General features: G+C 35.1%; 1 protein-coding gene across 1 annotated transcript in view; it reads right to left on the reverse strand.

Annotated features, from left to right (window-relative positions):
- Positions 1 to 24,439, reverse strand: part of LOC142341164 (uncharacterized) — a 176,545-nt gene extending 152,106 nt beyond the window's left edge. Inside the window, exon 1 of the mRNA XM_075392065.1 lies at positions 24,429 to 24,439. The gene's annotated coding sequence lies outside the window, so the exon portion shown is untranslated. The remainder of the gene's footprint in view (positions 1 to 24,428) is intronic.
- Positions 24,440 to 24,772: the final 333 nt, after the last annotated feature.

The following is a 24,772-nucleotide window of genomic DNA, read 5'->3' on the forward strand; positions in this document are numbered from 1 at the left end:
TGCTTTATATATATTGTACTAAGACCTTTGTGTCTTCCAGCTGTCGCGAATTTGACAAATTCTTTAGAGCTTGAGATTTCTTCACAAGAATCATCAAAAATCAGCAAATACTTTGTTCCATTATTGGGTAGACTCTGAATGAACTCAAAGTCAACTCCTTGAATAAATTGAATGTTCTTAATGTTTTTGGACATTAGACCGTAAAGTGATTGATAATATTGATTAAAATAGTAAATTTTATCAAAATCGGGTTGAAAAGTTCCAATAATTAGCCAATCATGGATAAGACGAGATTTTCCAGACCCGCTTGGTCCCGCCAATGAAATAAAAATGCGTTCCTTAGTAGAGATTATTTTGTTCATAGTTTAGGAGAAGGTGAAATATAACCGACTGTACTAGATAAGATAGCAATCCAAACTGTTTTTTCTTCACAGGTTTCGGCAAGAGTTATTCTTACTATACAGCACGCTAATATTAACAAAATAACAAAAAATTGGGACAAAAAACCACCAGAGATCTATTACAAGTCTGTCCAAAACATTTCCACGATTGTCGTTCCTGGTTATTATCATCAAAGACAAAATTACCTAAATTTAAACCGTTATCTGTATGCTCGGTCATTTATACCTTATTTTTAAGGGAAAATCAATTTTTTGAACTGGGAATGCAACTTCTCTCTGATTTCAAAAGTAGTAAATTAAAAATAATAAATTACAAAACGATCACAAATACAAATGGAAATTACAAATAGAAATTACAAATATTATACGTTATCAAAAAAATCCAAGTTCCGTAAGCATAAGCTTTCTTCTCTGCACAGTGAAATGTCTTTTTGTGTCGATACGGATAATTGCTACAATCCCAGTGAGTATCCGAGTTATTGAGAAGTTTGGAAACTTTTGGACAACCAAGATCATCTAGATTCTCCACATCTTTACACAAGTAATTTGAGAGAAGATTACACTTCTCTAACCCTTTTGCAAAGTATTCTGTTGTAGGTGAACAATGTTGGTGAATGATTGATGCCAACTCAGTGTATTCCAGTTTTCCATTGTTCCAATTAATCCCATGTAAATTTTTAGTGTTCCATTTTGCTTGAAAAGTAGGTTTATAGTCTTTGGGTGGGAGGAAACTGTATCCCAATAAAATTCCATCCTTGAAAACACCCAACTCCTTGACAATTTTCCCTTCCAAGCACTGAATATCAAACACAACGAGAGACATACTTTTTTCTAGGTTGAATTATTACAAAAATGATTAGCAGTCTAGCATTTTGAAAATTTGAGGATGATAAAATTAAATAAAGACACAAAAGATTAACCCAGTTAAATGTCCCAAGAAACATGAGCTTGGAAAATTTGGTAACATGTAACAGTATCCTGGTCCCTTGTTTGAAGTTGCTTTAACCGCTCCAGCAGAATCGTGTAGTATAGCATGTAATCGAAAAACTTTCAATCTAGCAAAAAAAAAATCTAAAAAGGAATTTCCATAACCAATAAGTCCTCCATGAGGAGATTTTTGGTTAATTTCCTCCAAATTTATTTTCTCGTCCCAAATTTTACAGGCCGCTAAAAAACAGTTTTGGCGTTTTTCATTTTCGGGAAACATTGAAAGGATGCTTCAGTAGCAATTGAATATGTTGACAAGAATGACAATATCCATCAACTTTGCGTTCCTTCATCCATGTCAATGCAAGTTTTCTTAAACTTTTCAATATAAGATAAAAGTGTAGGGAGATGCTCTAGTAAGTTCTCGTACTCTTTTTTTTTTAATTCAATATTTGTCAGAAAACTCCACTGATATCTGTTCCAACGATGTTGTGAAATGGTAACTTGTTGTTTATCTGAACGATATATAAGACTTGTTCTGCGTAATCCGTTGTGAATAACCCACTTAAATTCTGAAATTTGGGACTCTATGTCCAAATTTTTAATTTGGGAAAATTTTGAGCTTCAAGAACAGTATAGGAATATCTTTTAAGTTCGTAATGAAGTCTAACGCGAAAAACCTTTGACTTGTCTCTGAGACTCAAAAAAATGTTTCTTGAGCAACCAATATCCCAACTCATTCTCAGATCAAAGATTTTTAAAATGAAAAATTTATTGTAGAGAAGACAAAGACATATTACAAAGTCACACAACAATTATTATTGAAATGTACATTGTTCAATGTTAGAAAAGTCATTCAAATTTTGAATCAGTTCCTTGAACTCGTCCAAAGTGTAGCTGACATAGGTAACCTGCTTGAACTCATTGTTTTCCTTACGACAAAAGAGCCGAATCTGCACATAAATGGAGGCTGGATTCTCCTGAACGTATTGAATGAAATTCACATATATTCGTCGATTTCGTCCTATGCTGACCTCTCTGACTTTGTGACATCGTTGCAGCACATCCTGCATACATGGGTTCTTATCAAATTGAGTCGGGTGCTCACTCAGTTCCAACTCCCCATCCAGGATATTGTTCTTGAGGAAACAGAATTTCTTGAATTCGTAATCTCCTATTCGAAGTTGTTGGTACTTCTCAATTGTTCCAGAATTATCTTTTTTGAAGACTTGGAAAGTTGGTTCGGAATAATTTTGTCCGTTTTTAAAAATCTGGGACACAGTAAATCTCCCAAATCTTTTTGGGTTAGAACCAAAGTCTATATAAAATGGAACCAAATCAGTTCCACTTTTAGGTTGAGAATCGGTAAACATAGACGGAGCACTCGAGTAAAACGGAGAGACTTTAGAGAGAGACATTTCATCAACTTAATGTGACAGAGAAAAATTAATTGAATGGTTTGACTTGTAATTTTACTTCCTCTATTCTTTCCGATCACCTTTATTTGGTAATGATGTCATTATCCTTCTTTCATTTCCAAATATGGAAAGTTCAATTAGGTCATTTTGCAAAAATTCCTTATAAGGAAACTTAGTCAGAAATTTTAAGTTGAGCAAACATTTGAACTAGAGCAGTATAATTATCTTGATGTTTAGCACGTCTGTGTTGCATTAGCGAGTAATAGTGTTTGAAATATTTAGAACAAGTAAAACAACGGATTTTTCTGAGTTGCTGTCTCTTGAACTGTGTCATTTTTCAAATGAAATTTTCGCTGCGTTTGATCTGAATTGCGTTATTTCCTTATACGGTAGTTTAAAAGAATCACTCCAAAATCACTTTGGTTACAGAATGGCAGCAGTTATGTGTCAAGTTTTACCTGACTTTTATAAAAAATTTTGTGAGAAAGCCTTGTTCATTTGCGTATGAGTTAAGGATAATAAACCTTACTTGCTTACTAGTGAATACTCTGTTGCGTCTCACAATTACACTTTTTGTCCTCTGAAAAATTGTTCTTATCACATTCTCATTTCATCTTCCATTAATGAATTACTCCAAAAATTGGATGATTTATCTTTTCAATATCAGACAGTGGACTGCTTATACACCTTATATAAACATCAGTTTTTTGGTCACACAAACGAAGAAGCAGGACTTGTTTTCACCCAATTGAAGAGAGCGGTACAACATAATTCGGAAAACAAATTTGTTGAAAAACTACCCAGCGTGTCAAAGAAGAGATTGAGTAGAAAAAAGTTCAAGAGACATCTACTGAGAGCTGAGCAAAGAAATGCAAGCACACAAACATTGAGATCATCCTTCTTCGACCGAATTCAGTCACTTAAGAACTCAAAAGTATGAGAGTGAATTAATAAAAATTGTTGATTGTTTACTAGATGGTCATGGAATAATTGATAACCCCATGTTGTACTTTGAAGTTAGAAAGTAATAACGTGTTTGTACTAAAATGTTTTATTATTAGTGTATATTCTAAAAGTCGAAATTTGAAGTCGAGATTTGTTTGTTAAATGTCGAATTTTCACACAACATTTTTTGTTAAAAGTCAAAAATAGAACCTCAGATTTTTCATTAAAAATCAAAAATGTTACCAAACTGTGCGTGCAAAATGTGCAATTTTTTCTCATTTTTCTTAGTTTTACGGTATGATTTTAAGCAAAAAACATAAATCTTAACAATTTTTAAAATGACAAGTTTTGAATCTGTTCTTGCAGCTTAAAAACCGGATTTGTAACAGTAATTTTTTCTTAAAAATCGAATTTTTTCTCAACATTTTTTGTTAAATATCGAAAATAAATTCGACAATTTTCTTAAATATCAAAATTAAATTCGGTATTTTTCTTAATTGTTGAAAAACAAATTTTCAATAATAACCAAGTACCTAAATTATCAAGTAACCTTTCGTGTTAATCTTTTATTCTGGAAAACTATAAAAAAAATTATAAAACTGAAAATGTAAATTTAATACGAAACACCCAAAAGGTATTCAGAAACTTTATTATTTTTACGAACAAATACAAAATAGTTTACAAAATTGAACATAGAAATCATTCAAAAAGAGTTTCAATAACGTATTCTGGTAAGTTCTGAATTTCATTACCGAAACCTCTTTGTCGCTCAATTCTACCAGGTAGTTGAGTTGGTTGAACAGTGACTGGGGTATTAGGTACATCACTCAAAAAGATAGGGTTGTGAGCTGTTCCTTCCTCAATCGATTGGGTTGTCATCGGGGGTGTAGTTGACATGTCAGTAGATCCATAGTACTGCGCTGGATCAAAGTTTTCTAGATCGTTAAATGACGTGGTGGTACTAGTATCGATACTCAACTCGCTATGTTCTCTACTATGAGCTCTTGAAGCTATTTGGAGAAGATTATTTTCGACCTCCGGGCCTGATACTTCACCTACATCTGGTGTAGTGAACCAACTGTTTGGAAATTGCCCTTCCTCCCAAAGAAATGTGTACTGAACATTTCCAGCTACGTAGTTGGCAGGAAAATCAGATCCATTAACGTGAGGATAGTAGTGTCCACTGACAACAGCAATTTCGTGTCCCATCGCGTGAGTTCCGAGTTGATTTTCTGTGATTGGGACCTGTCCCTGATGATATGTATCAAACTGTTGTCGCTGGTGCTCAATAATAAGCCACACAGTAATGGGTAAAGTGATCAGAGACTCATACAGTCCGTTTGATAAATCTCGAACTCCTATCCGAGCAATATCCTCAGTAAAAGAAAATGAGTACAGAAGGTTATTATTTTGAACGGTGAACTCCATTTTGGAATAAATGATAGAAGAGGTTTTTGTTAGAAAGTGATGAGAATGGATGAAAAGATTCTTGTCGAGAACGTGATAAAAGCAATCAGTGGAGAGAAAGTTATAAAGCAGCAAATTTCCTTTTTAGGAAGGGAACAGGATATATAAATTAGATTTAAACAAAAGTTAGAACTAAAGTAAGTATTTATAAACAAAAAGAAAGTGCATGTTGGAGCTCGATAGCAGGATAAAATGTTGAGGAGTAGTTAGTATAATGTGAGAAAGTAGTGATGATGTTTTCAGAGAAGTTGGATCAAATGATAATGTCAAAATCAAGAACCTCTATATATAGTGTGCTCTGTCCAATCAGAAAACAGTAACCAAAGATGGAAGATTTTATGAGAAAAAGTGACGTTTAGCTTGAAATTTCTGGACGAACTGAAATTCAAATCCAAATTTGGGTAAAATTTTCTAACAAGGTAGGAAGTGAAGGATACATACAGGTTTCCGACTATGCTTTTACCTAAAATGGTCTATTTAATTTGAAATGAAGTGACATAATTTACCAAAAAAGTCAAGCTTTGATAAATTTTTTCCAATTCGTCAAATTTCAGATCAGTCTCGGAAAATGTTCCATTTTTGGAATCAAATTTCTGTATATATGCGTTAGGTAAACGAATTCTTAACCTGATCAGTACTCCCACTGCATTGTAGTCGTTGTAATAATGGAAGTACAAAGCACTCTGTAGTGAAGAAGTTATTGTTATTGGTTCTGGGAGAGTAACAAAGTTTGTTTGTGAAATATTTCTGTACTGTTCCAATATATCGGGGACGGAGTTCAAAATGAACAACAATTCGTATTTGCTTACATGCAATTCTGAGGATAAATCGAAAGACTGTTTCGCAATAAACTCCTCATATTCAAATTTTTTAATAGAAAACGTTGCATACTCAAGTCCTTTACTAAATCTGATTATTCTGTTGGATTTTGTGAAAATGTCCAAAAAATTGTAAAAAAAGTATGAATCTACATCAATTTCGTCAATTTTGTATGAATCAAGTATACCTTCTTTTCTCTTGCAAATCTTCTCCAATATTTGTAAGTGGTTTTTGATCAACATGTTTCACAAATGAGTAAAATTTCACGTATTAATCTATTAAAATAAAAAAATGTTAAAAGAGAGAATGAGATAAGCAAAACGATATCATTAACTTTTACAACAAGTTTCTTAATACTAAAATTTGATTGGTCTGTAGTTTGTAATATAATCACGTTAACGTCAATTTTATATAAGTTATCTTCAATTAAAGTAGGAGTTTTCTTCTCCAATGTTTTAATATTATTGTAAAAACACATTTAGTGTTTTATCGATGAAATTACAAAATTAGTTTGTTTACAATAATATTTGTATTCTCTAAGTGAGCAAACATCTGACAGATAGATTTTGTTAAGAAGTCTGTTTTGGGATGAATAGTATTGTTTTGTAAAAAAGTAACACAAATCAGCAATATGACAAATAAAAATAACTTAAGATTTCCGATTTTCCTCCAAGGAATAAGGTTACACATTTTTGATGTTTTCTGGATTTGAATACAATGTATAATGTAACACTGTGACTGCTTCGTAGGAAGTTCTTGAACTTTCGTATTGCGTAATGTTACTAAAAATAGAAATTACGTCATTTCCTTATATGGAAATAATTAGTCACAAAAAAACCAAAAATTGTATTCACTCTCACTTTGTTATCAGATACAGTTGCTCGGCAATTTACTTAAAATTTATTCAATTTATTTTTGATCACAACAATACAATGCCTTTTCTTGATAGAAATCTACCTGTCAAAAGCTCAAAGTGCGAGAAAATGGTTGTCAAGCAGCAAATGGCTCGACACAAAAAATCGTGTGATAGTGGGACTTTAAAATGTCCCAAGTGTTCACATTTCTACACAGAGGAAAGAGGACTTGAACTACCACCTTGCTAAGCATCACGCTCCTCAAAAAAAGAAGCTTTGTACAGTGTGCACTATATGCTTGGAGGAATTTCCAAGTTTTTATTCTCTTCAACAACATAAGAGACGGAAACACGGAACATCGACCAAAGTTGGAACCAAATCCAGCGAAAGCTTGAAAGAAGTACTAGAATCGGAAGAATTGGATAGGAACAACGAACAGTTACAGCAGGAACTTAGTGCCTGTCAACACTTCTTTGACAATACTGAGATGGAGAATGGGAGACATAGAGTATTCAATTTTAAATTGTCGAGACTTGATCCCAGCGAAATTAATGAAAAATTGAAGGAAGTGTTTGAAAAGCATAATTGTGCTGCAAAATAAATTTATCCCTGGGATTTATTTTTACGAAATGTTGACACAGACGAATACCGATACTTTTATGCTCATGAGAACAACACCTTCTTTGAGAAGTCTAATTTACTTTGTTCTAAGGGAGACTTAGTCTCACTTCAGGATAGAGTAGAGAAATTGGATTTGATTGAGACTTGTGCTCAAGAAAGGGCAAACACAAAATGCCGGTATGCACTAACTACGAATGTAACAGTTTTCTGTGCTCTTCTCAACAATATCCCAATGGGATGTTTAGATGCTGTTATACCTGAACAGTTGTTGAGGAGAAGCGATGTAAATTGTCTTGTTACGAATGGATACGGAGAAACCTACAAGGACTACCTTTGCTTGTTTAGAGCTGTGGCTGTTCACTTGTATGGATCAGCTGAGCTGGAAACAAACGCAGCTAAGTTGTTCAGTGACTTTCTCTACAAGTCTGACGCAATTAATTTTAGAGGAGTGTCAATGGATCACTTTGTGTTTGTTGAAAACGCTATAAAACACAACATTTTCATTTATGACATTGACATTGAGGACGGGGATTCTGTAGGTGAACTTGCCAGAAGAAGTATTGAGATGTACGAGAACAACATTAATCTACTGCGCTACAACAACCACATTTGCTATGTTGATGACATCAACACGTTTTTCAAACGATTCCGCTGTCCTAATTGTGATACCTTTATTAAGCGTGCTGGTAATTTCCACCGTCACGTGAAATCTGGTAAAGATAGGATACAGCACATTTATCCGAAGAGTGTTTACAGTTTGAGAGAAACTTTGTTTGATAAACTTGACGGTTTTGGAATTGGATATGAGGAAGAACAAAAACAGTTCAAAAACTTGGCTGTATTTGACTTCGAATCAATCTGCGTTCCATCTAATGAACTAAAAGATACCAATACAACAACTTGGATAGGAAAACATGAACCAATATCTGTGTCAATTTCCTCTAATTTATTACAAGAACCTATTTTCCTTTGCAACAGAGACCCCAAGACACTGATTGTATCTTTTGTTGAAGCATTAGAAGAACTAGCTAGCAGAAGTAAAGCAGAAATATTGCAAAAATTTTCTTCAATTGAAAATGCAATTAAAAACAGAGTAAGTTCTATTTTCGAGAAGCTAAATGGAAGGAAAGATGAGAGTACTCCAATGTTTGAATTTTAATATATCGAATAAGAAGAAATTGATATGTCGACTCAATTCCTCCAAATTCAGAAAAATCAACTTCTCGAATAACAACAACATTTTGAACGTTATGTCAGCATTTTACCTGTATTTGGATTCAACAGCGGGAAATATGATCTGAATCTTATCAAGTCTTATTTACTACCCTACCTCATTCACGAGCGCGATATTCAACCAACGGTTATTAAAAAGGCTAATCATTTTGTATCCTTTAAATTTGGCGATGTTCAGTTTCTCGACATTCTAAACTTTCTTGGTGGAGCAACATCACTAGATTCGTTCCTCAAAGCTTACAAGACAAATGAGACCAAAGGATTTTTCCCTTATGAATGGTTCGACTCACCAAACAAATTGGATGTAACTTTCCTACCCCCTTACGAATGTTTCTTTAGTAAGTTGAGAGATCACAATCCCTTGGAAAAAGAATTTACGGATTTCACAAAATTTTTGAATAGTGGACTTTCCCAACAGGAGGCTCTGAAAAAACTTAGGTTGAAGGTAGTGCCCCCCTCGGGATTCGACAACTACAATTACCTGGAAAGTGTGTGGGAGCACGAACAAATGACAACTTTTCAAGACTTTGTCAGGTGGTATAATAACAAAGATGTTGTCCCGACACTAGAAGCGATGCAGAAAATGATGGAATTCTATCATAACAAAGGGATTGATATGTTAAAACTGGGTTGCACACTACCTAATTTAGCAAATATTTGTCTACACAAATCAACTTATAGCAAATTCTATCCTTTCGTTGAAGCAGACAAAGGTATACATGATAAAATACGCGAAGATATGACCAGTGGTCCCTCTATTGTGTTTACTAGAAAAGCAATTGTGGATCAAACTTACATTCGAAACAGAGAAAACATTTGCAAATCAATTGTGGGTATAGACGCCAGTCAACTTTACCCCTTCTCAATGTGTCAAGAAATGCCCAATGGGCTTTACACTAGATGGGAGTTTGATTCAGACTCTCAGAAGTTTAAAGCTAGACAAAATAAATCGAGGAAATTTGAGAACATGGTTATGTCGTACCTACAATCTCAACGTCCTAACTGCACTATTGAAAGCTACTACACAACTGAAACTCAGAAAAAGATTGATTGTTTTAATGTAGACGGATTTTGTGCTCACTGTAAAACTATTTTTGAAGCAATGGGTTGTTACTTTCACTTTTGTGCATGTCAGGAAGCAAGAGCAAGCATGTCAGAAGAAGAGACTCAGAAAGGATTAAAGAAACGGGAATACGATGAACTAAGACGAGACTATTTGCGAAACAAAGGATATAAAGTTGTTGAGATATGGGAATGTAACTGGTGGGAAACTGTCAAAGGTGATGAATCTGTAAAAATTCACGTGAGAAACAATTTCCCATTCAAGCTACCTCTGACTCAAGAATCTCTACTTCCAAAGATAAGAGAAGATAAACTGTTTGGTTACGTTCAGTGTGATCTCGAAGTTCCAGATGGGTTGAAATACAAGTTCTCGAACTTTCCACCAATCTTTAAAAACTTTAATGTTAGTCGAGCGGATATTGGTGATTATATGAGGGATTATGCAATTGATAACGATTTACTCAAGCAACCGCAACGCATGTTAATTTCAAGCTTCAATTTGGAGAATGGAACAGTCATAACACCATTACTCAATTTTTACCTTAGTCTTGGGCTAAAATGCACCAAAACTTATCGCTTCGTTCAGTACACACCCAAAAAATGCTTCAACAATTTTGTCCAATCGGTTGTTGATGCTAGAAGAGTTGGAGATGAAAACCCTGAATCAAGCATTGTAGCAGAAACAATGAAATTGTTAGGGAATAGTTCCTATGGTTACCAAATCATGGACAGAAGCAGATATACAGAGACAAAATACTTGAACGATGAAAAGACACACAAAGCTATCAACGGGAAATTGTTTAAGAGACTTAACAGTGTGTCAAAAGAACTATACGAAGTTGAACTTGTAAAATCAAAAATTGAGCACCGTGAACCGATAATAGTCGGCTTTTTTATACTTCAGTACGCAAAATTACGTATGTTGGAGCTTTATTACAATTTTTTTTATAAATTTTGCGATGTCGACACGTTCGAAGAGTTAGAAATGGACACTGACTCCTTATACTTAGCTCTAGCGCACGATAATTTGTACGATTGCATTCGTCCATCTAAAAAAGCAGATTGGGAAACTCTGAGGGAACACGATTGTGATATTTCTTTCAAAGCTGATGCTGTACAAAATTTCTTCCCTAAAACTTGTTGTGATAAACATAAAAAGCACGATAAGCGTGAACCAGGTCTGTTCAAGGAAGAATTTAGATGTACTGAAATGATTTGTCTCTGTAGCAAAACATATTGTTGATACGATGCCAAATCGGATAAGTACAAATTCAGCAGCAAAGGACTGAACAAAGGAACATTGGAAGAGACCGGAGATGGACCATTGGAAAAATATCGGCGAGTGATGGAAGAAATCATCAATTTAATATCTACAAATAGAGGATTTCGGACAATCAACCACTGCGTCGCTACCTATGAACAAACAAAGAAAGGACTCTCATATTTTTATCCTAAACGAAAAGTGTTATCTGATGGAATTCATACTGTACCCCTGAACTTGTAATTTATTGAATCAATTTTCGTATTGTGAGCGCTCTCTGTTGTGTTTAAAATCACTTATAATGTACTTGATTAATACTGTGTCTGTCTTTTTGTACCTTCATAATTCATTCTTTTAAAAATTTTCAATTTTCTCAATTTTAGTGGATATAACTGACCTTAATACATTGCAGCGGCTATACCTAATCTTAATACATTGCGGCGGCTATACCTAATCTTAATACATTGCGGCGGCTATACCTAATCTTAATACATTGCGGCGGCTATACCTAATCTTAATACATTGCGGCGGCTATACCTAATCTTAATACATTGCGGCGGCTATACCTAATCTCAATACATTGCGGCGGCTATACCTAATCTTAATACATTGCGAAGGCTATACCTAATCTTAATACATTGCGAAGGCTATACTTAATCTTAATACATTGCTGTGGTTAAACCAAAAAATGTTGAAATTTACTGCGAGGGAAATTATCCGTTAATGCGCGCTGCCTGTACAATTCCCCGCCTGTACGTACGCGCTGACTGTACAATTTCCTCCGCGCTGCATGTATAATTCCCTGCTAATCCCTACATGACCTCTAAAATCACGTGACAAGTGGCTCCGGAAAATCACCCTGGTCTGCTCCTGCCTTACTACTCACCCCCTGGAACACCCCTAGATTTATCCCCAATCTTAATAAATTGCGGAGGATATTCCTAATCTTAATACGTGGCGGCCGCCATAACTAATCTTAATACGTGGTGGCCGCTATAACTAATCTTACTACGTGGCGCCCGCTAATCTTAATACGTGGCGCCCGCTAATCTTAATACGTGGCGCCGCTATCTTAATACATGTACGCCGCCTATACCCTATCTTAATACATTAGTGTAGACCCTCTCTCAAAAATTACTCCTATACCCTATCTTAATACATGGGGTCTACACCCCCCCGGGAGCCTTGCTCACCCTATTACTACTGGGGTAGTATATCATTTCCAGGGACAATACTTAGCTCAGTAGTTTTTCCATTCTGAATGAGCGTTTCATTTTTGTATCCTTTCCTCAAATCGTGGTTTTTATGCCACCAACTAAAATTTATTTGTTTTAAATTTCTGTGTGTCTTCCGCAACAAGCTTACTTGTTCTATAACATTATTGTCAGTAATAGCGCAAAATTTATTTTTTGTCACCTCCTTGATTGGTTGTGAGAATTCTTTGTCCTTCTCAAATTCATAGCAAAACAAGGCCTTGCAAAAACACGTTTTTCTCAATAACATAGAGGGACAAAAATTTTAAAAGTAATATGTTTAAGAAATTTTAATCTTACAAAAATTTGTTGAAATGGATTTTTTCAGAAAAACTTCTGAAAATTTTTTAAAATATTGGGAATTATAAATGAGGAAAAATAGAAAGAGCCTTTGAACAAACACAATGGTGTTTACTCTCCCATTTTGCAGTCCGATCCACATAATGTTTTTTTACATACGAATTCTGATAATAAATTTGAATAAAATAACAATTAATTGAAAGTGTTTTGGGCCAAATACTGGCCTTAAACCTTTAAAGTGCTTTCGGCATTCCCTTGCCCGGTATTCTATCAGACAATTAGGCATGTAGACTACATTTTGTTTTATTTTGGTGCTTTTGTTCGCTTGGTAATTATTGCGGTCTAGATTGCGGTGGTCATCACGTTTTTAGAAGGCAATGTAAAATTTGGATTTGCTTGATTTGTCTATGTGCTGTTTGAGAATGAGCTTTCCCGAGCTTATGCGGATGAATTAGAGTGCTGAAAAGAATGCCTTGATGATAACTTAAGTGTTCGTCCCTGAGCATAATACAAGAAACAGAATTTTGGAATAATTGTTTAACGGGGAAAAGACCTGTTTTCTTCTATTCTTGGCACCACTGTTAGCTGCCATGAAAAGATTTTCTTTAGAATGAAATTATTGGAAATATTGCGTTTGCTTGCATTAAAGTAGCCACAGTCGTGTCCGAACAAGCCCTCGGTTTTGATTTTGAGAAAGCCATGAAGACAATAAAACAAATGGAACGAAAAAACCACCCACATTCAAATCAACCAATATAAACGAGATAAAGCATATCGGAAATTCCATCAGATTTCTTTGTTGGCTCATCCTTCATCGCTGTGTTTTCGCTCTCACAGTAAAGGAATGAGGATCAGGTGAAAAAATCATTTCTAGGTACAATATTTAGATCGGTAATTTTTTGATTCTGAACGTTTCCTTTTCTAAAAACTTTTTGATTCATGCGTATTTAAACATAAATTTTAAAAAAAATTTTTGCCGTACACAAAATTGTTCAATTGGAATCTTTTCGGAAGAGTGATTGAAAAATTTGAAAAAGATTTGTCAAATAAAGACTGGGAAAGATAGAAGGAGTTTTTGCGCAAACACAACGTTGCTTTACTGTCCCATTTTGCAACACTTTCGACATAATGTTTCAACATACGTAAACTGTTACTAAAAATGAATAAAATAAAAAAAAATTGAAAATGTTTTAGGCCAAATACTGCCCTCAAACCTTCAACGTGCCTTCGGCGTTCCTTTGCACTGTATTCTAGCAATCGTTTAGGCACGTAGAAAGCATTTTGATTAATTTTTGCGCTTTTTGTTAATTTAATAATTATTGTGGGCTAGCTGACGGTGGTCATCACGTTCATAAAGAAGATACAAAGTTTGGATTTGCTTGATTTGTCTGTGTGCTGGTTTCGAAGGAGCTTTTCAGAGCACATGCGCATGAACTAGGCGGGGTTGAGGAGAATGAATTGATGTTGACTGAAGTCTTCATGCCTGGGCATAATACAGTTTGCAGAACTTTGAATTAAGTTTCTTACAGGAAAAGACCTGTTTTTCTTTATTCTTGGAACTACTGTTAGCTATCACGAAGAACAGTTTTTCTTTAAATTGGAATTAGTACTTAATTAGTGGCTTAATGATTTTTCCTCTAATATTAGAGTAAAATTTACGTTGTGTCAAGGGGTAAAGTTTCCCCGTGATGGGTTCAGAGGTATTGTTTGGGTACAAATGTATTCATTTTTTGTGGAGGTAAAACCTGCAAAATTTCTCAAACTTATAGCAAGACGTTGTAAAAACTTTTTGTTTCTCAATAAAATAGAGGGACAGAATTTTTAAATATTTTAATTTAAAAAAAATTTAGTCAGACAGAAATTTGTAAAACTAGAGTCTTCTCGGAAAATTTTTTGAAAAGTTTTATAAATCTTTGTCAAATAAATAGGAGGAAAGATAGAGGGTGGTTTTGAGCATACATAACGTTGTGATAACATTATGCGTTGTGATAACGTTGTGATAACATTATGCAACTCTTTTCGCACAATATTATCACCTAAGAATTTTGAAACTAAAAATGAAAAAAAAAACAAAAACTAAATGAAAAAGTTTTATGCTAAGTACTGCCCTTAAAATTATCCTTTATTTCTATCAGACCGTCAAGCACGTAGAAATCATTTTGGGCAACTTCGGTGCGTTTCATAGCTTGGTAATCATTGAGGGCTAGCTGGCGATAGTCATCACGTGCTTAGTAGAAGATGTATAGCTAGGATTTGCTTGATTTGTCTGGGTGCTCGTTGAGGAGGAGTTTTTCAGAGCATTTGAGGATGAACTAGAGGGGGCTGAAGAGATGCATTGATGGTGACTGAAGTGTTCATGACTGAGCATTATACAGGAAGCAAAATTTTGAAAGGAGATTTTAACAAAAAAGAGCTTTTTTCTTTACTTTGAAATTAGTAGACTTATACGTTTGCTTGCTTTAAAGTGTTAACATTCGTACTCGCACAAGCCTTCAGTTTTGATTGTGGAAAAGTCATGAGGACAATACAACAAATGAAACGAACATACTACCCACCTTCATACCAACCAATATAAAAGAGATTCAACACATCGCCAGTTTCCTCAGAGTTCATTTTTGACACCTCCGTTTTGGCTCTGTTTTTGCTCTCACAATTAGGGAGTTAGTATCAGAGTTAATCAACCATTTCTATGCACTATATCTAGTTCAGTAATTTTTTTGATTCTGAACGTTTCATTATAAAAATTTTGATTGCAATCTTCACCTCTTGTTTCGTATGCTACCATCTAAAAAGTTTGTGGTTTTAAACTTTTGTGTATCTTCCACAACCCGCCGAATGGTTTTATAACATTATCGTCATTAGTAGCGTAAAATGTAAGCTTGTCACTCTTCTCAAAATAGTGATTGGAAAATTTTTTTTGAAATTTGTAAAAAATAAAGAGTGAAAGATAGAAAGAGTTTTCGAGCGAACGCAGAGTTTTTTCCTGTCCATTTTGCAACCCTTTCCACAATGGTTTTACATACGAAGCCTGTTACCAAAGTTGAGTAAATTAACAATTAATTGAAAGTGTTTTAGGCCTAACACTGCCTTCAAACCTTTAACGTACCTCCTTTATTCCTTTGCACTGTGTTCCAGCAAAGGAATAGATTCCTAACAGGAAAAGAACAGTTTTTGTCTATTCTTGGTACTACTGTTAGCTGCCATGAAAAACAGTTTTTCTTTTGATTAAAATTCGTAAAATTATTACGTTTGCTTGCTTTAAAGTGGTGAATTTGTATTCGGGCACGCCTTTAGTTCAAGTTGTGGGATAGCAATTAGACAAATGAAAGCAACATACAACCCATATAAAAACCAACCAATGTAAAACTGATTAAGCTTATCGGAAATTTCATCAGAGTTCATTGTTGGAAGTCCATTTATCGACGTGATTTTGCTCTCACAGTTAAGGAGTGAGAATCAGGGATAGTAAATCATTTCCAGGGACATTTTGCAACACTTTTGACATAATCTTTTTACATACGTAGTCTGTTACTAAAATTGAATAAAATAACAATTTGTTGAAAGTGTTTTGGGCTAAAAACTGCCCTTGAACCTTTAACGTGACTTCGGTATTCCTTTGCACTGTATTCTAGCAAACGACGAGGCACGTGGAAACCGTTTTGGTAAGTTTTTTTTTGCTTTTGTTAGCTTGGTAATTTTGCGGGATAGCTGACGGTGGTCATCAAGTTCTTAGAAGAAGAAGACTGAAAGTATGGATTTGCTTGACATGTCAGGGTGCTGGTTGAAACGTTGAGTTTCTCGGAGCATATGCGGATTAGTTAGAGGGGGCTGAGGAGAATGCTTTGATAATGACTGAAGTGTTTATGCCTGAGCATAATACGGGATGCAGAATTTCGAAATAATTTTTTAACAGACCAGTTTTTGTCTATTCTTGGTGAAACAATTAGCTGCCATGAAAATTTTTTTAATATTGAAATTAGTGCAATTGTTACATTGCTTGATTTGAAGTATTCAGATTCGTACTCGGAGACGCCTGCAGTTCAATTTGTTGGAAAGTCTTGAGGACAAGTGAAACGATCATACCACCCACAATAAAACCAACCAATATAAAATTGATTAAGCATATCGAAAATTTCATCGGAGTTCGTTGTTGGCTCAGGATTTATCTCTGTATTTTTACTTGCTCTCACAGCTAAGGAGTGAGGACCAGGGCAAAAAATGAATCACTTCCAGGCACAATACCTAGTTCAGCAGTTTTTCGATTCTGAACATTTCTTTTTTAAAAATTTTGGATCCATTTTTGGTTTATCGGGGTGACGTTCCCACATTGATCGTGAGATTTACTTGATCCTCTTAAATTTTTAGCAGCACAAGGACTTGCTAAAACATGGTTTTTTCAATATCATAGAAAACAAAAATTCAAGAATATTGGTTAAATTGGAGTCTTCTCAGAAGAGTGATTGGTAATTTTTTTTAATTCTTCAAATTAAAAGTAGGAAGATTAGAAGTAGCAGAAATTGTTGAGGAAACACAGCATTGTTCTACTGTCCCATTTAGCAACCCTCTCTGCATAAAATTTATACATACGAATTCTGATAATAAAGTTGAATAAAATTACAATTGAAAGTGCTTTAGGTCAAATACTGCCCTTAAACCTTTATAGTGCTTTCTGCATCCCTTTGCCCTGTATTTAATCAGCCGGTTACGCAAGAAGAAACAGTTTTGGTCAACTTTGGTGGTTTTGTTAGCTAAGTAATCGTTGCGGGATAGCTGAAGGTGGTCGTCACGTTCTTAGTAGGAGATGTAAAATTTGGATTTGCTTGATTGGTCTGGTATCTCGTTGAGAAGGAGCTTTTCGGAGCATGTGCGAATGAATAAGATAGGGCTTAAATGAATGTATCTTTGATGACTGAAATGTTCATGCCTGAGCATAATACAGGATAAAGATTTTCGAATGAAAAGTTTCTTACAGGAAAAGTCCCGTTTTTATCTATTCTTGGTGAAACAATTAGCTGTCATGAAGAACACTTTTTATATATTAAAATTCGTGGAATTGTTACGTTGCTTGCTTTGAAGCAGTCACATTTGTACTCGGAAACGCCTTCAGTTCAAGTTGTGGAAAAGCCATGAAGACAAATGGAAAGAGCATACCAACCACCTTAAAACCAACCAATATGAAATTGATTAAGCATATCGGAAATTGCATCAGAGTTCATTGTTGGCTCACGATTTATCGCTGTGTTTTTGCTCTCACAGTTATAAGATTGAGGACCAGGGGAAAGAAATCTTTTCCAGGCACAACACCTAGTTCAGTATTTGTTCTATTCTGAAAGTTTTTTTTTAAGAATTTGGGGATTCATTCTTCACCTCGTGTTTCTTATGCCACCAACTAAAACTATTTTGTTGTTTTAAATTCCTGCGTCACTTCCATGAGCAGCCTAGTGAGTTTATAACATTACCATCAGAAGTACCGCAAAATTTATGGTTTGTCCCGTGGTGACGTTTCCCCGTGATGGGTTGTGAGATTTCCTTGTCCTTCTTATTTTCATAGCAGTAGAAGGCCTTGCAAAAAAATTTTTTTCTCAATAACATAGAGGGGAAAAACTTCAAAAAAAAATAACGAAAAATGTAGTCGGACAAAAAAAACTCTGTTAAATTGGAGTCTTCTCAGAAAAGCGATCCGAAAGTTTTTTAAGAATTTGTCAAATTAAAAAGGGGAAAGATAGGAGGACTTTTTGAGGACACACAACGTCGTTTTACTGTCCCATTTTGCAACCCTTTCCAAAATTTTATACATACGAATTCTGATATTAAAATTGAACAAAATACCAATTAATTAAAAGTGTTTTATGTCGAATATTGCCGTTAATTCTTCATAGTGATTTCTACAGCCCTTTGCCCTTTATTTAATCAGACGGTTAGGCACAAAGAAACATTTAAGTGCTTTTGTTAGCTAGGTAATCATTGCGGGCTAGCTAATAGTGTCCGTAACGTTCTTAGTAGGAGATGTAAATTTTGGAGTTGCTTGATTTGTCTGGGTGCTGGTTGAGAAGGATTTTTTCGGAGCATATGTGGATGAACTAGAGGTGCTGAGGAGAATGCATTGATGGTGATTGAAATGTTCATGCCTGAGCATAATACAGGATGCAGAATTTGAAATAAGTTTCTAAGAAGGAAAGACCTGTTTTGTGTATTCCTGGTACTACTCTCAGCTATCCTGAAGAACACTTCATCTTTACATTGAAATTAGATTTATTATTACGTTTGCTTCATTTAAAGTAGTCATAGTCGTACCCAGACAAGACTTTAGGTTAGGTTATGTGAATGCCATGTGGAGAATGAAAAAATGAAACGAACATACCACCCATGTTAAACCCAACCAATAAAAATTGATTAAGCATGTCTGTAATTTCATCGATGGTCATTGGTGGCACACCATTTATCGATGTGTTTTTGCTCTCGCTGTTAAGGAGTGAAAATCAGGGTTAATAAATCCCTTCCTGGCACAATATTGGTTCAGTAATTTTTCGATTCTGAACATTTCCTTTGTAAAACTTTTGAATTCATTTTTCACCTCGCGTTTCTTATGATACCAACTAAAATTTATTTGTTGTTTTAATTTCCTGTGTCCCTTCCGCTACCAGCCTAGTGAGTTTATATCATTATCGTCAGTAGTAGTGCAAAATTTATGCTTTGTCACGTGGTGACGTTCCCTCATGATGGGTTGTAAGATTTCTTTCATAGCAGTACAAGGCCTTGCAAAAACATGTTTTTCTCAATAACATAGAGGGGAAAAACTTCAAAAAACATAAATAAAGAAAATTGTAGTCGGACACAAAATTGTTAAATTGGAGTCTTCTCGGAAGAGTAATGGGGAAAATTTATAATAATTTTTAAATTAAAAGCGTCAAAGATAGGAGGCGTTTTTGAGGAAACACAACGTGGTTTTACTGTCCCATTTTGCAACCCTTTCCACATAATTTTATACATACGATTTATGATAATAGAGTTCAACAAAATAACAATTAATTGAAAGTGTTTTGGGTCAAATATTGCCCTTAAAACTTTTTAGTGATTTATACAGCCCTTTGCCCTGTATTTAATCAGACGGTTAGGAGCGCAGAAGCAACTTTGGTGCTTTTGTTAGCTAGGTAATCATTGCCGGCTAGCTGACGGTGTCCGTCACGTTCTTAGTAGGAGATGCAAATCTTGAATTTGCTATATTTAGCGCTGGTTGAGAAGGAGCTTTTCGGAGCATATGTGGATGAAATAGAGGGGCTGAGGAGAATGCAATAATGGTGACTGAAGTGTTTAAGCCATAGCATAATACATGATGCAGAATTCTGAAAATTTCTAACAAGAAAAGACCTATTTTGGTGTATTCTTGGTACTACTCTTAGCTATCATGAAGAACAGTTTTTGTTTACATTGAAGTTATAATTTTTATTACTTTTGCTTCCATTAAAGTAGTCATAGTCGTACCTGGACAAAGCTTTAAATTAGGTTGTGAGGATGTCATGTGGAGAATGAACAAATGAAACGAAGATACCACCCACGCACCCACGTTAAAGTCAACCAATAAAAATTTATTAAGCATATCGGTAATTTCATCGGAGTTCATTGTTGGCACACCATTTATCGCTGTGTTTTTGCTTTCACGGTTAAAAAGTGAGGATCACAGGGGTATTAACTGCTCTCCAGGCACAAAACCTAGCTCAGTAATTTTTCAATTCTGAACGTTTCCTTTCTCAAAATTTTTGAATTCATTCTTAACTTCCTGTTTCTTATGCTGCCTACTAAAATTTGTTTTTTTTTTCAAATCCCTGTGTCCCTTCCGCCACCAGCTGAGTGAGTTTATATCATTATTGCCAGTAGTAGCGCAAAATTTATGTTTTGTCACGTGGTGACGTTCCCTTGTGATGAGTTGTGAGATTTCCTTGTCCTTCTTAATTTCATAGCAGCACAAGGCTATCCAAAAACATGTTTTTCTCAATAACGTAGAGGGGAAAAACTTCAAAAAACAAAAAAAAGTAAGTTGTAGTCGGACACAAAATTGTTAAATTGGAGTCTTCTCAGAAGAGTGATGGGAAATATTTATAAAATTTTTACAATTTAAATCGGAAAAGATAGGAGGAGTTTTTGACGACACACAACGTTGTTTTACTGTCCCATTTTTCAACCCATTCCACGTAATGTTTTTACACACAAATATTGCTTATAAATTTAAACAAGATAACAATTAATTGAAAGAGCTTTAGGTCAATTAATGCCCTTAAACCTTCATAGTGCTTTCTGCAGCCCTTTGCCCTTTATCAGACGGTTAGGCACGCAGAAACAATTTTGGTGCTTTTGTTAGCTAGAAAATCCTTGCGGGCTACATGACGGTGTCCGTCACGTTCTTAGTAAGAGATGTAAATTTTGGATTTTTTTTATTTGTCTGGGTTCTGTTTGACAAGGAGCTTTTCGGAGCATATGTGGATCGACTAGAACGGCTGAGGAGGATGTATTGATGGTGACTGAAGTGTTCATGCCTGAGCGTAATAAAAGATGCAGAATTTCGAAATAAGTTTCCAAGAACAAAAGACCTGTTTTTGTGTATTCCTGGTACTACTCTCAGCTATCTTGAAGAACACTTTATCTTTACATTGAAATTAGAATTATTATTACGCTTGCTTCCTTTAAAGTAGTCATAGTCGTACCCGGACAAGCCTTTAGGTTAGGTTATGTGAATGCCATGTGGAGAATGAAAAATTGAAACAAACATACCACCCACGTTAAAACCAACCAATAAAAAGTGATTAAGCATGTCGGTAATTTCATCGGAGTTCATTGCTGGAACACGATTTATCGCTGTGTTTTTGCTCTCACTGTTAAGGAGTGAAAATCAGGGTTATTAAATCCCTTCCTGGCACAATAATTAGTTCAGTAATTTTTCGATTCTGAACATTTCCTTTGTAAAATTTTTGAATTCATTTTTCACCTCGCGTTTCTTATGATACCAACTAAAATTTATTTGTTGTTTTAAACACCTGTGTCCCTTCCGCTACCAGCCTAGTGAGTTTATGTCATTATCGTCAGTAGTAGCGCAAAATTTATGCGTTGTCACGTGGTGACGTTCCCTCATGATGGGTTGTAAGATTTCTTTCATAGCAGTACAAGGCCTTGCAAAATGTTTTTCTCAATAACACAGAGGGGAAAAACTTCAAAAAACATAAATAAAGAAAATTGTAGTCGGACACAAAATTGTTAAATTGGAGTCTTCTCGGAAGAGTAATGGGGAAAATTTATAAGAATTTTTAACTTTATTTCCACATAACTTTATACATACGATTTTTGATAATAGAGTTGAACAAAATAACAATTAATTGAAAGTGTTTTGGGTCAAATGTTGCCCTTAAAACTTTTTAGTGATTTCTACAGCCCTTTGCCCTGTATTTAATCAGACGGTTAGGCGCGCAGAAGCAACTTTGGTGCTTTTGTTAGCTAGGTGATCATTGTGGGCCGTCTGACGGTGTCCGTCACGTTCTTAGTATGAGATGCAAATCTTAAATTTGCTATGTTTGTCTGAGTGCTGGTTGAGAAGGAGCTTTTCGGAGCATATGTGGATGAAATAGAGGGGCTGAGGAGAATGCATTAATGGTGACTGAAGTGTTCAAGCCAGAGCATAATACATGATGCAGAATTTTGAAAATTTCTAACAAGAAAAGACCTATTTTGATGTATTCTTGGTACTACTCTTAGCTATCATGAAGAACAGTTTTTCTTTACATTAAAGTTATAATTTTTATTACTTTTGCTTCCTTTAAAGTAGTCGTAGTCGTACCTGGACAAAGCTTTAAATTAGGTTCTGAGAATGTCATGTGGAGAATGAACAAATGAAACGAAGATACCACCCACCTTAAAACCAACCAATAAAAATTTATTAAGCATATCGGTAATTTCATCGGAGTTCATTGTTGACACACCATTTATCGCTGTGTTTTTGCTTTCACGGTTAAAAAGTGAGGATCACAGGGGTATTAACTGCTCTCCAGGCACAAAACCTAGCTCAGTAATTTTTCAATTCTGAAAGTTTCTTTTCTCAAAATTTTTGATTTCATTCTTCACTTCGTGTTTCATATGCTGCCTACTAAAATTTATTTGTTTTTTTTGTCAAATCCCTGTGTCCCTTCCGCCACCAGCTGAGTGAGTTTATATCATTATTGCCAGTAGTAGCGCAAAATTTATGTTTTGTCATGTGGTGACGTTCCCTCGTGATGAGTTTTGAGGTTTCCTTGTCCTTCTTAATTTCATAGCAGCACAAGGCCTTCCAAAAACATGTTTTTCTCAATAACGTAGAGGGGAAAAACTTCAAAAAACAAAAAAAAGTAAGTTGTAGTCGGACACAAAATTGTTAAATTGGAGTCTTCTCAGAAGAGTGATGGGAAATATTTATAAAATTTTTAAAATTTAAATCGGGAAAGATAGGAGGAGTTTTTGACGACACACAACGTTGTTTTATTGTCCCATTTTTCAACCCATTCCACGTAATGTTTATACATACAAATTTTGCTTATAAATTAAAACAAGATAACAATCAATTGAAAGAGCTTTAGGTCAAGTAATGCCCTTAAACGTTTATAGTGCTTTCTGCAGCCCTTTGCCCTTTATTTAATCAGACGGTTAGGCACGCAGAAACAATTTTGGTGCTTTTGTTAGCTAGGTAATCATTGCCGGCTAGCTCACGGTGTCCGTCACGTTCTTAGTAGGAGATGTAAATTTTGGATTTGCTTGATTTGTCGGGGTGCTGGTTGACAAGGAGCTTTTCGGAGCATATGTGGGTGAATTAGAACGGCTGAGGAGGATGTATTGATGGTGACTGAAGTGTTCATGCCTGAGCGTAATAAAAGATGCAGAATTTAAAAATAAGTTTCTGACGGGAAAAGACCTGTTTTTGTGTATTCTTGGTACTACTCTTAGCTATCATGTAGAACAGTTTTCCTTTACATTGAAATAAGAATTATTATTACGTTTGCTTCCTTTAAAATAGTCATAGTTGTACCCAGACAAGCCTTTAGATTAGGTTGTGGGAATGTCATGTGGAGAATGAACAAATGAAACGAACAGACCACCCACGTTAAAACCAACCAATAAAATTGATTAAGCATATCGGTAATTTCAAGAGAGTTCATTGTTGGCACACCATTTATCGCTGTGTTTTTGGTCTCACAGTTAGGAAGTGAGTTTCAGGGGTATTAATTCGTTTCCAGGCACAAAACCTAGTTCAGTATTTTTTCGATTCCGGACGTTTCCTTGTTCTTTTAAAATATTTGGATTCATTCTTCACCTCTTGGTTCTTACGCTGCCAAAAAAAAACTATTTGTTTTTTTTAAATTTCTGTGTCGCTTCCGCTACCAGCTGAGTGAGTTTATATCATTATCGTCAGTAGTAGCGCAAAATTTTTGCTCTGTCAATCGATGACGTTCCCTCGTGATGAGTTGTCAGATTTCCTTGCCCTTCTTGCTTTCATAGCAGTAGAAGGCCTTGCGAAAACATGTTTTTCTCAATAACTTAGAGGGGAAAAACTTCAAAGAACATTAAAAAAGAAAATCATAGTCGGACACAAAATTGTTAAATTGGAGTCTTCTCAAAAGAGTGATGGGAAATATTTTTATAAATTTTTATTTTTGGTTAAAATCGGGAAAGATAGGAGGAGTTTTTGCGGAAACCCAACGTCGTCTTACTGTCAATTTGCAACCCTTTCCACATAAGGTTGATACATACGATTTCTGATAATAAAATTAAACAAAGTAACAATTAATTGAAAGAGTTTTACTTCAAGTATTGCCCTTAAACTTTTATAGTGCTTTCTGTAGCCCTTTGCTCTGTATTTAATAAGACGGTTAGGCACGCAGAAACAATTTTGGTGATTTTGTTAGCTAGGTAATCGTTGTGGGCCAGCTTACGGTGTCCGTCACGATCTTAGTAGGAGATGTATGTTTTGGTTTTGCTTTATTTTTTTGGTTGCTGGTTGAGAAGGGGTTTTTAGGAGCATACGTGGATGATCTAGAGCGGCTGAGGAGAATGGATTGATGGTGACTGAAGTGTTCAAGCCTGAGCGTAATAAAAGCTGCAGAATTTCGAAATAAGTTTCTAACAGGAAAAGACCTGTGTTTGTGTATTCTGGGTACTACTCATGAAGAACAGTTTTCCTTTACATTGAAATTAGAAT

The sequence above is a fragment of the Convolutriloba macropyga genome, chromosome 6, assembly GCF_964194025.1.
Source record: "Convolutriloba macropyga chromosome 6, txConMacr16.3, whole genome shotgun sequence".
Taxonomy (NCBI): Eukaryota; Metazoa; Xenacoelomorpha; order Acoela; family Convolutidae; genus Convolutriloba; species Convolutriloba macropyga.